Below are 13967 nucleotides of genomic sequence, written 5' to 3' on the forward strand. Positions count from 1 at the left end.
AAAGATGGACATTGGAAGAGGAACTGTCCTCTATATCTCGAGAGCTTGAAGAAAGTTCGAGCAGGTATATTCCATTCTTATGTTATAAAATTTGAATTAAGTGTTAATTTAAATGATCATTCCTGGATATTAGATTCAGCTACTACATCTCACATTTGTGTTTAGGCACTGCAGAATAATTATGCATTGTCAAAGGATGAAGTCGTTTTGAAGATGGCAAATCAAGCAAAAGTTGCAACCGAGGCCATGGGGACTAGCCATTTGACATTGCCATTTGGACACATTTTGTATTTGTACAGAACTTTGTATTTTGCCAAAGCGACTGGAAATATCATTTATGTTTTTGTTTTATGTAAATCTAGTTACAAAATACAGTTTAATGGAAATGAATGTCTAATTTATTTTGAAAATAAATTAGTTGACAAAGCTATTAATACAAATGGTTTGTATGTTCTAGAATTGAATGATCATAACTTAATCAATATCATTACTAATAAGAGATCTCGAAGTGAAACTAATCCAAAATTACTTTGGCATTATCGATTATGTCATATAGTAGATAAAAAGATTATCAGGTTAGAAGCAAATAGGCTTTTAAGCCTATTGGGTTTAGAATCCTATCTACCTTGTGAATCTTGTCTTCAAGGAAAAATGATCAAATCACCCTTTAAGAGTAAAGGGGAAAGTTCTAAAGAGTTATTGGAGCTAATATGTATTGATGTATGTGGACCATTTAATGAAAAGTCCAGAGTAAATTTTCAATACTTCATTACATTTAGCGATGATTATTCTAGGTATGAGTATTGTATTTAATGAAATATGAATCTAAATCTTTTGAAAATTTTAAAGAGCTTAAGAATGAAGTAGAGAAACAGACCGAAAAGAGTATTAAGACTCTGCAATCAGATCAGGGTGGTGAATACTTGAGTGTGAAATTTGAGATTTTTTAAAGAAGAATGGTATTATATCCCAGTTAACTCTTTTGTATACATCGCAACATAATAGTGTATCAGAAAAGAGGAACCATACTTTATTGGATATGGTACGATCGATGGTAAGTTTTAAACTTGCAAATATCATTGTAGGGATTTTCCCTTGAGACCTTTGTGCATATTCTGAATAGGGAACCATTTAAATCTATCAAACAAACACCATATGAGACGTAGCATGGTAAACGTCCTAGTCTCAAATATATGAGAATTTGGAGTGGTCCAGCTTATGACAAGATTGTCATGATAGATCAGTTGGACATTAGATTTGAGAAAGGTCGGTTTATAGGATATTCTAAAGATAGTTTGGGATATTATTTTTACTTCCACTTTAACCAAAAAATTTCGATTAGTAGAAACGCACATTTCTTTGAGAAAGAGTTCTTAGGGGAAGGTGGTGCGGGAAGAAAAATTGTGCTCCAAGAAAAGTCCAGGGAGCCTCATATCGAAAATACTCAGATGGGTTGTCCCTCTGAAGAAACCTTAACACCTCTAAAGGTTTCGGTTCATAAGTCCTTTAGATTATCTTGACCTCTGGAAAGATATGGATTACTTCATGAAGAGATTTCTGAATCTGTTATGATTGGAAAAGTCAGACATGGGGATGATCCTAGAAGCTATGAAGAAGAGATATTAGATACCAATTCTAGAAAATGGCTAGAAGCTATGAATTCTAAGATAGAATCCATGCACCTAATCAAGTATAGACACTCGTTGATCCTCTTGAAGGAATAGTTCCCATTGGATGTAAATGGGTCTTCAAGGGAAAGATTGGCAAAGATAGCAAGGTAGAGTCCTACAAAGCTAGACTAGTTGCAAAAGATTATACTCAGAAATAAGGGTTAGATTACGAGGAAACTAACTTTCTCACCGGTCACTATTCTTAAATCAATTAGAATTATGCTAACCATAGCTACACACTATGATTATGAGATATGGCAAGGGGATGTCAAAACAACGTTCCTTAATGAATTTATGAAGGAAAATATCTACATGCAATAGCCTGTAGGTTTTGTATCCAGTTCTGAAATAAATAAAGTGTGCAAGCTGTATAGGTCCATTTATGTGTTAAAACAAGCTTCAAGAAGCTAGAGCATCCATCTTTCTAATAGTAGAAACACTGCCCTTTGTCTTTTGTCTTGTCGGCCTTAGAAGCATCCTTCTTAAAAGGATTTTTATGTGGTCCAACTTTTAGACCTTTATTTTGCTTCCATTGCTTCTTCTTAGTCTTACTAGAAAAAGCTACAAAAACATCATCTTGCCCATTCTCATTACTTATAGAACTATTAAATCTCATTCGATGGTTCAGCAAGAGTGCGCTTAATCCTATTATGATTATAATTTGTGGTGAAGGGCTTGAAATTTGGTGGAAGGGATTGCAAAATCTAATTCAACTTGAGACTATGTGACATCACAATCTCAAGTGTACGCAATTTCCCCATGATATTAATCATCTTGATGATCTGATTATCTGGGGAAACTCCTTCCCTAAGCCTCATTGTGAACAGTGTCGAACACAATTTGTATTCCTTCACCCTTGAGTTCTCACCATTCAACTCTTGTAAAGAGAGCATGTAAGTAGTCGACGAATGATGGGAGTGGAAAAACGAAATTTTTTGCTCATCGATTACTCTAAATAAGCCAAGATTAGGGTCTGATATGTGTATATTAAATTGAAATAACATAAATCCATACAATGGACTCGATTATACCTGTGATTGGAGACTCCGTCAATGTCTCTGAATGTGATTCACTATCAATTCGAGAATGGAATCAAACTCACGTCGTCCATATGAAGACAGTACGCCAATGACCAAGAATTAATTTTGCTAGAATTAATTCTTGGCTTTAAGAAATATGGATTTTGGAAGATTGAGTGTAGAGAAGAGAAGAGAAAAATTCTCTTAAAAAAACTCTCCACAGCCAAAAATGAATTAGGTTGAATAAACCTAATTTTGTTTCATTTATATAATGAGGCAAATATCCCTTCCACCCATCAAGTTTAGCAACAACCCAAACTTAGGTAGCATTGCATATTAGCCCAACTTAATTATTTAGTTTAAATATAAATATTAATATTAATATTAACTCTAATAATTAAATTTATAATTTTGCTAAATTACTCCAATAATAAAATTGGACATAGGCTACAACCTCAGTAAATTTAATTACACAGCAAAATTACCAATATGCCATTTTGAGGATTCTTGATGACAACAAGCTGATCGAACCCAATTTTAATGATTGCTTTAGGGGTAGCAAGAGGTTTGGCTTATTCATGAGGAATCGCGGCTTCAGATCATAAACAGAGATGTGAAGGCTAGTAACATTTTGCTTGATAGTAATCTTATCCCCAAAATATCAAATTTTGGTTTGGCCAAACTTTATGATGATACGAGAACCCACATAAGCACTCGCTTCACAAGAATAATGTAAGACTTTCTTGAAGATACAAATTTTAATTCTCTAGAAATTTATTAAGATCTTATGTTTTTGCTTTCATTGGATGACTGAAATGAATTTGCCCCTCTTCTACTGACATAGTGGATATGTTGCACCTGAGTATGTCATGCATGAATATCTTACAGAGAAGACTGATGTATTTGCTGATAATCATATTTTACACTATGATTTTGCATTGAATTTTGATAGGATTTAGGATACTTTTCATACAATTTGGGCTGTAATTGCTACCTAATTTTATTAATTTGTCTTTGCAGGCCTAAACCATGATTTTTAGCATAAATGATAGTTTTAAGCGTAAATTTTGTAACTTGAGCTTGGAAACTTGGAATGACCTAAATTTAGAAGCTTTGGAAAGCTAAGAAGAAGAGCTACAACTTTCATGTTTTGGGTTTTTCCTAATTCTGACTGGACAAGGGTGAAAACTTGGCTTGAAGTCATGAAAAGTACATTGGGAACTGAAGAAAAAAATGTCTTTGGATATGCTTCAGTATTTCTTCCATAACTTGAGTTGTAGACCTCGGATTGTGCTGATTCTTGAACGACCAGAAAGATAATTGAAAGGGCTACAATTCATATGTTTAAAACTTCCAGATTCAGACTCTATCAGGCTAAAATTTGGCCTGAAAGTCTTCGCCGCGGTGAAACCTACATCAGCTGTAAAAATAAAACGACACATTTTAGCTTGCTAGGGCTTGGTCCTTAAGTGAAAGAGATATAAATTAGAGCGAAAAGGAAAGAAACAAAGTCTTGGTTCGTCATTTGGGAGGCAGCTCATGGAAGGAGAAAATTATTGAAGATTTGGGCTTCAAATTAGAGAAGATTTCTCCATCTTTTGCTTGTTTTTCAATGATGAATCTTGATTCAGTTTGTTTTTGTTATTTTATTTCGTTTTTGAGTATGAACTGAGTTGTTTAGCTAGGGTTTGATGTAACCTTGATACAATGATTCAAATTTATATGAAGTGATTTACTTTGAGTTTTAATTTCATGATTGAGTGTTTATCTCTTTGCTTAACGACTTTTGGATGTTTGATCACCATTCAAATGTGTGTTGTTCACAATGAGACTAAGAAGTGATTTGTGATTGTGCCTCTTGGGATAAATATCGTAGATTAAGCAAACGCTAGAGATAGGTTTAGTGATCTATGAAATCCAGATAGAATTTCATAAAGCTTAAAAGACTTTGAACTATTAATCTTTAATTTGTTGGATGCAGAAACTTAATAGGGATAAGTAGGGAAATGTAACCTGAGAATGTATGTTTTACAACTTAGGGAATTCGATTTTCAATCAAGGTATTAGAATTTGGGTAATAGATTCTATGATTTGGGTTAGCGTATCTAGGTGAAATCAACACCCTAGCATTTTTTTTAGCATTGTTTAATCAGTTAAGTTGTTGGGTTTTGCTTTAATTTCATTATCATTCATTTCTATTTTGTTAATTTGTATTTAGTTTGTTAATTTTTTATCAATCCAATTTATTGTTTCTTCAATTAGGACTTAAACTAGAGAAATCGGTACTTAGTAACACTATCCTCGTGGGAACGATACTCTACTTATCACTTTATTACTTTTTACGACTAGTACATTTGCTACATTTGCATGTTTATGAAATCACGCATCATTTGCCTTTGGAGTTGTGGCACTAGAGGTTGTTAGTGGGCGACCAAACTTGGATTCAAGCTTGGACGAAGAGAAGATGTATCTTCTTGACTGGGTATGAATGATGTTTCAATACTTTTTTCTTTCCCCTTCTAGATTTGATTCAAGGCCAAATTTGATTTGCATTTTAATACATTTTTCTCTTTTCTTTTGTACTTCTCCGCTTGATTCAATTACTCATATCATAATTTCTATCTTTCCTACTTCTCAGGCTTGGCACCTATGCAAACACAGCCGCCAACTCGAACTTGTGGACCCAAAATTGTCAAAATTCAGTGAGGAAGAAGTACAGTGCTTGGTAGGAGTAGCACTTTTGTGTACACAAACATTGCCCTCTTCGAGGCCATCGATGTCTTGTGGGATTGTTATGCTCTTTGGAGATATTGAAGTGAGTATAGTGAATTTGAAGCCAGGATACTTGACTGAATGGACAATTGATGATGTGACCACCCATGTTAGTGATGATACAGTTGAAGACTGATGATACTAACCATGACAACTCCTCAGCAAGTTTAAGTACAATGGACAACTCCACAAAGAAGTGGTACTAAAGCCGCGTCCCATTGATTGGGTTTCAGTTTAAACTCCAGTTCCGTTTCATATTAGCTCAACGCAAGTGTTATTCATAATGAAAATGCCTGGAAATTTGATCGTGTAACCACATTTGTTAATGAAAATGCCACTAAAGTAAGTAATTCTATTAGCCATTACCCTTCTTCTTCTTCTTCATCAAGTACAGGAGCTATAGCTTCACCATCATTTTTAATCAAAAAAATTAACAAACGCCTTGTATATAATATATTTCATTCATGATCCTCAATTACAGGGCTATTGCATTTTAATATTTTATATAGGCTCTTGGACCTTGGAGCTTATCACATGCTATCCCTGCCTCCCTAGTAACTGAGACTGCGGTTTAATTTATGTTGGTACAAATTAACAAGGCCCACAAGCCCAAAAGATTGACCAAGCCCAACAAACAAGACCCACGAGTCAAACAACTAAAACTCTTCCTAAGTCCCAATTTAAGTAAAATTTTATTCCAAATACACCCTTATCTTCTTCCGGTCTCATTCTTCTAGTCTATAATGAGATTCTAAATATTATTTATGGGTTGTTATTGTAAAGAAAGCGTTGTCTCAAATCAAAATAAAAACTTGTTAATGGACAAATAAACATTGCAATATTGACTTTAGCCATCTGGGTGGATTACCCAAAGGTCTTCTGTTCGAGACCACATTTTTTACTTACTTGGCCCCTCAGATTTGTACGATATTCAATGGACCCCGAAATTAGTTGAAGGTTGGGCCAAACACCCCAGTTATCCAAAAAAAAAAAAAAAAAAAAAAAAAAAACGAGTGAAAAAAAGAAGATAATGTTAATTTTGGAATATAATTGTGTTTATAATTTATTTAATAAACTTTATTTGTTTTGGGGCTTAAAAAGAGTTTTGATGAGGTTCAAATAACAACATTCTATTTCAGTGAGTTATGCTATTGGCTCCCATATTTTATGTCGTTAGATCCCAATTATCATTAAATTATTAATTACAATTTTATCATTTAATAAAAATACTAATAAGACATAAAAGAGTTATATGTATATAAAATGTTATTTCCTCCTTCAATCCTTAACCCTAATTCAATAAACCTTAATTCTATTTTTAAACAATGAAGACATAATTTATGTGATTGAAAGTGTTTGATGAAAATCACATAAATACAATGGCGATGAAATTTATGCTTTGCAATCTTAAATCGCTTTGTTAATTTTTCTTTATTTTTTTTTTTTTCTTCTACACTTCTCCAAAATTCATAAGTTAGTTTGATGCATTCAGATTTCTTAATCATTAGTCTTACAATCTTTGAAGTAAAAGCACATTTGAATAGAATTCATTGCTAAACATTACATTCAAAACAAGAAGCAAAATTATTAATAAAAAAGTATTTTTGGAAGCAGACGGGGTTTATAAAGACATTTGCATATGCAAAAAATATTTTAATGTGATAAACTTAGTAACGAGGTCTTCAAAGATAAAATGTGGGATGCCAGTAACTAACACATACACACACATGTATATATCAGTTAAGATTTTTATAAAGCCTGCGTTTTATAGGTATGAGTCTTATGACTTCAATATTTCTGTGTTTTGTAAGTGTGACTTAACTACTCGTGTGCTTATAGTTTCTGTAAAGTATCAATCCTCTTGACAGACTTTACTTCATGATGTCTTTCAACAAAATTTTCTGCGTTTTAACTTCAAGAGGCAAAGAAGAAGGTATTTTTGTCATAAACTTCAATATATTTCAACATTTAAATTTTTTTAATTAACTTTAAATTTAAAAGGGACTTAAATAAAGTGTTTGTGGGGCTAAAATAACAACAGTTAATAAAATAAATAAATAAATAAAAACTAAGCCTAGATTCATCTTCCTAGAGGGCAACATCCACTATTTGAGACAGTGGATTGAAAAAAGCGAGAATTATGTTGAATACAAAATAAAGGCTCAAAAACTGCAATCTCTTACTAGGCAAGTATTCATTGAATATCCTATAGAGAGTATCCAGAGAATTGTTAGCTTAAAAAGAGTGTTCATCTAAAAATTTTATCCTTAATCCATTTATAAAATATTATTACACAATGATCATATCTCACATATATAAAAATAATAAGAATTATTTTTTAATGAATCGGAAAGCGTGAAAATGTTTTTCTAAATATTATTACTACCAAAAATACATACATAAATCCACATTAATTCCTTCACTGAGACAGTGTGTGCAATCCTCTCGCCAGCTTGATATCTCCCGACCGCTACAATCTAATACCTGTAAAAATAAAGAAAGCAACGGGGTGAGCTATAAATGCTCAGTAAGTAAATCAAATCTAACTATGCTCTTACTCCACTATTCCCGTTTTCGCTATATTGCTTCTAAATTTCTACTTGCTCTCTCTCTTTATTCTCAAGCGTACTACTTAGCAGTCTTCTATTTTTTCTCAAATCTTTTCTAGTGCTATGCTATTCTTTATCATTTTATTTCTCTTCTGTGCTAGATTATACCTTTCTATTTCCTTCTCTACTCAACAAATCGCTAAGTTTCCTTGTTATTTGTCATGTTTCTATTTTCTATTCTTTTCTAGCATATGTCTAATTTCTGTTCTTTTCTTGTATATCTCTAATTTCTTTTCTATTCTCGTATGCTTCTATTTTCTTTTCTTCTCTAATCTCATGGGCTTCTATTTTCTTTTCCTGGCTAATCATACGCGCAATAATAAAATAAACTCTTTAATCTATGCATAAATGCATAAGATGCAATGCACATAAAATGTCTGATGCATATGCAAATGGTCATGTTTGTATTCTTTCTGAAAATTCTTTTCCAATTCTTTCTGAAATTCTTTTCCTTCCTTTTTGAAATTCTTTCTGTTTTCTATTTCTCATTATATTTTTCTTTCTTTTTTCTCTCTCTGTATTCTATTCTGGTTTGCCAATCGGACTAGGCTGAGGCATGGATATGGAACTTTGGCCCTGTGAGCGTATTTTGAAATTCTTTCTAGGTACAGTCCTCATCCACATGCACTTCTAACGGATTGTACAAATTCTGTTTTTCTATTATGAGGCTGCTCACTGATGGTGGCATGCATGTGGGGAACTTCTACATCTCTGTCATTACTAGCTAACGCAACAAATGCTCACAGGTTTCCCATTGCAACAGCCATATGAAAACATGTTCTATAAATCTACAAAATAACTAGCTAGACATTTTCCAAAAATTTTAAAATTTCTAAAATATATGACATGCTATGTCGTGCATTTATATGTTGTCTATGCATGATCCCAATTTACGTGTCTGACTCTGGCATGTATTCTATCAATTCTAAGGCTTTTATTTCTATACTTTTTTAGAAATCCCAAAGTTCTATTCTAATAACATGCTTAACTTAAACATTTTCTATTTTAATCTTTATTTACGAATTCTTTCCATCATGTGTACGTAAGTGATTCTATAATTTCTACGTAATTATGTAATTCTTCAATTCTATCATGCTATGTAAAATGTAAACATACACAATGTTAGAGCAGGTGCCCTAGAGCCAATCAATTATTGTAGAATTGACTCTCTGAAATAATGTTTATTAATCAATAAAAGGCAATTTTCTTCTATATCAAGTAAATCATAATTGTGTGTATTAATATATGTTGATATACGTCCTTGGGATGGTAGAACCGTGATGAGGGTATCAAGTGTTTTAAATCTTGATAGTGAGAACCCTATGATCACATATGGTGGTCATTCTAGAAATGTCCATATCCCTAGTATTATTCTAACCAAGGACACAGATAATACGGTAAGGCTATCATAGTGTTGAACAACCTTGTCGAAAGACAGTGACTGATCTCACTTGTCAAGGTTGTTTACCAACAACCTGGTGCGACACATGGGTGTTTATTGTAGACAAGTTCTCCAGACAGGTCCACTAGAGAATTCCATATGGATGGTAACCCTAGTGTCTATGGAATAAATCCTTTAACAAATGATGGTGCATGTGATTATTAAACTTGAGATCATTGGAGCGCCTTGTGCACCGATTGGTGTAGCTTGACGCTAGTTTAACATAGTTCTATTCAGAGCTATCAATACGGTGATGATTGGCTGCATTGAGAAGTGTATCAAGACTATGGTGGATCAATAAAGGATTCATTACTCCTAGGTACGGGAGAAGTTATCTCACGGTGTAATTCAGTGAATGGCAATGACACTAAAGTTGTGGCCATAGTGGGATTGAGTTGTTGCTCAATCCAATTTATTATTCCAGTCATTGGTCCAGTAATTGAATACAAAGATATCGAAGATAACTGAGGTTGATACTATTTCTGTACCTCAGCCTCGATGAGATAATAGACAATGAAAGGATTGGATTGCACGGTAACTATATCGTTGATAGGCAAGTTGTTTCGTTGAATCCGAATCTATCCAATTACACTCAATATTTCGTTTGTACAAATTTCCAAGCATGTGTCTCTTGAAACGCATTAGGGAAATCATCTATCCATGAGAACGCCAAAGAGTAAAATGAATAGTGATATTTGGACATGTCGACTTATTCTTTTGGGGGGTCATGGTACGAGAATTTAGAAGCTTCTTCAATATGTAACATGTAAATGTTAGACAATATATCTCTGTTTCATTTTGATTATTATCCTTTTTTTTTAGATTTGTAATCTTTTTCTCCTCTTTTTGTTGCTTCATAATTATTTTCAATAATATTAGTCTTCCAAAAATGTATATCAATTTCTATATCCAAGTGATGTGATGATATTTTCAATAATTTAATTTTTTTTTTTTTTTTTTTTTGGGTAAGTAAGAATTCATAAGAAAATGAAAGAATTTATAAGAGGCCATACAAAAAGGGCCAACCTACCATAGGACAAGCCCTAGTTTAGGCTTAAAAGAATCAAGTAATCACTAAGACTACTAACAAAAAGCTAAATTAGGCAACTAAAGCCAAAAGCAAAACAAAGCACCAATACAAAACCAAACAATGAAAGCACACCTTAACCAAGGCTACCCAGCAACAGTCACTTCTCTTGTTTTACAATCTCAGGATATGCCTTTAGTTAGGAACAATGCTTAGCAAAACAAAAGAAGACACAAGGAAACTCAAAAGAGGAACCCAAAACAACTCAATCTTCATCCAAGGAACAACTAACCCGGGGAGGCATCAATCAACCAGATCAAGAACAAAGAAGGACTTGAAGATAGCCTTAAGGAGGCCCTATGAGTCCGCCAAAGTCCTATTAGTAAAGGAGGCCTTGAAGTTTTTAAAGTCTATAGCTCTTTCTCTCATAATGCATTTGATGGAATCAATAATAGAATACATATCCTTACACTGTCCCCCAAACAACCTACTATTTCTCTCCCTCCAAACCCAATACACCGTAGCTCCCAAACAAAGCTTAGCAATAACATAATTGAGCTTTTTTCCTTTCTATCTTCTAGCAAGATATAAAGTATAATCATGCCAAGGTCTTACTACATACCCCAAATGAGCTAACTCAAGAATACTACACCATATGGATTTAGTGAATGGACAAGCAAAGAAAAGATGTGTTAGAGTAGGTGCCCTAAAGTCAATCAATTATTATAGAATTGACTCTTTGTAATAATGTTCATTGATCAATAAAAAGGCATTTTATACTATATCGCGTAAATCATATTGTATGTATTGATATATGTCCTTAGAATGGTAGAACCGTGATGAGGGTATCAAGTATTTCAAATCTTGATAGTAAGAACCCGATGAGCACATATGGTGGCCATTCCAGAAACATCTATAGCCCTAGTATTATTCTGAAGTAAGGGCACAGATAATACGATAAGACTATATAGTGTTGAACGACTCTGTCGAAATGCAGTGACTGATCTCACTTGTCAAGGTTGTTTGGTGACAACCTGGTGCAACACATGGGTGTTTGCTATAGGCAAGTTCACTGGACTGACTTACCAAAGGATTCCATATGGATGGTAACCCCAGTGTCTATGGAACAAATCCTCTAACGAATGGTGGTGCATGTGATCCTTAGACTTAAGATCATTGGAGCGCCTTGTGCACCGATTGGTGTAGTTTGACACTAGCCCAACGTAGTTCTATTTAGAGCTGTCAATGCAGTAGTAATTGGCTTCATCAAGGAGTGTATCAAGACTATGGTAGATCGATAGAGGATTCATCACTCCCAGGTACGGGGAAAGTTATCTAACAGCATAATTCAGTAAATGGCAATGACACTAAACTTGTGGCCATAGAGTTGTTGCTCTATCCAGTTTATTATTCTGGTTATTGGTGTAGTAACTGAATACATACATATCGAGAGTAGCTGAGGTTGACACTATTTTTGTGTCTCGGTCTCGATGAGATAATAGATTATAAAAGGATTGGATTGTACGATAACCGTATCGTTGACAGGTAGCTACTTTGCTGAATCCGAATCTATCGGGTGGCCATGATGCCTTGTTAGAGGCCAATCTTGGTCTGTGTGTAGTGAGACGATTAATTAGTGTTAATTGCGATACTACACACTCTCGGTATGATGAGGAGCCTATGGGTCACACACATAGAAGATAATTTAAGAATCATTTTATGAGAAGGGCGTTTCCATCTTTTTAGGCGAAAAGATATTTTGGTAATCTCACAGTGCAATTAAATTTTTTTAAGGTTGTTGCCTTTATTTAATTTGACATTAAATAAATAAATAAGTGAGATTATATTTAAATATGTGTTCGCATATATTTAAATGAATTATTGTTACTGTTAAATGTTAATATATTCTATATATTAATTGAACTTAATTAAAATAATGATAATTAATATTAAAATATATAAATGGGGCTGTTTGGACATAGGGGCTGTTTGGGTTGATGCCCAAGCCTATTTTATGATGGAATAGGGCATTGTGTGCACTATATAAGTGTAACACTTTGTGAATTAAATAACAATTTATTCAATCACTTTTGATTAAAAATTCCAGCCCTCTTTTCTCTCTTCCCATGCCACTTCACATTTGGTTGAATCAAATATTTCACTTGATTCTTGTTCTTGGTTCTTAAGGCTAAGAAGGATCTAGCAAATCTCTTTTTAGTCCCTTGGGGTTATCTTCATGTGGACTACCGCTGGTTTGATCCTACTCTTGGATCGGTAGCGAAACCCATTCAGAGACAAGTGGAGGAGCCTCCAAATGTGCATATGAATTCTTAACTCTAATCTGATTTTTCTGCAGATTTTGATTTAATGTATAAACTAAAAATTTGTGCCCTGATCTTGGTTCTAAGGGAACGATCTACTATTATATTTTTTTTTTCCGCTGCCATGACTTGATCGTATCCTAACAAGATGATCTAAGGATTCTTGTCCCATATTGCAAAAACAACAATTAGCATTAGAAGTAACACCAAACCTCATCAGCCTATCCTTAGTGGGAAGTCTTCCTTTTATAGCCATCCAAACAATCATAGCATGCCGAGGAATAAAATTATGGCACCAAACTAGGTCACTCCAATCCACTCTCGACTTCCTCCCTCTAGTAACTTCCCAAGCTGATTTAATAGAAAAACACCCCAAAGAAGATGGAGTCCAATTGACCTTGTCTTCACCAAGAGAGGGTCTAATGTTTACAGAATCAATCATGTCCATAAGAGTCCACAAATTTTCCATTGGCCATTTCCAACATAAGCCATCGATCACAACACTAACTGTAGCAATTTTATCAATACCCGAATCATAAATAATTTGATCACCTTACTTACTAATCAAGGGGCCATTAGGGTGTCAATTATCAAACCAAAGAGAAGTGAGGTTTCCATTCCCAATGATGTTTTTAATAAATCCCCTATCCAGCACCCTAAACCAAGAATATGTCTCCAAGACCAAGAAAAATCTTGTGGGGCATTAATCTCCCAAAGGCTTTTATTTCTAATAAGGTAATTTCTTAGACAAGTCACCCAAGTGGAGAACTTTCTATGGTTACAAAGACTCCAAAGGTGTTTTAAAGAAACCGCAATGTTCCACTCTTTAGACTTCATAAAACCAAGGCCACCTTCGTGTTTAGGCACACAAACATCCTCCTAAGCTATCCTAGATTTGTGCTTCTTCATATCCACTCTGAACTGAAAAAAGGCTCTCAAACAAGCATCAATTTCTTTATGAAGTTTGGAAGGAAGAATGAAGAAAGAAGCCCAAAAAATTTGAACACTCCATAGGATAGATTTAATAAGGACAACCTTTCCCGCATAAGAAAGGAATCTACTCCTCCAAGAAGACACCCTAGCCACAATTCTATCCAAAAGGGGGTGA

This window comes from Pistacia vera, unplaced genomic scaffold, assembly GCF_008641045.1.
Source record: "Pistacia vera cultivar Batoury unplaced genomic scaffold, PisVer_v2 Contig521, whole genome shotgun sequence".
In the NCBI taxonomy this organism is placed as follows: Eukaryota; Viridiplantae; Streptophyta; class Magnoliopsida; order Sapindales; family Anacardiaceae; genus Pistacia; species Pistacia vera.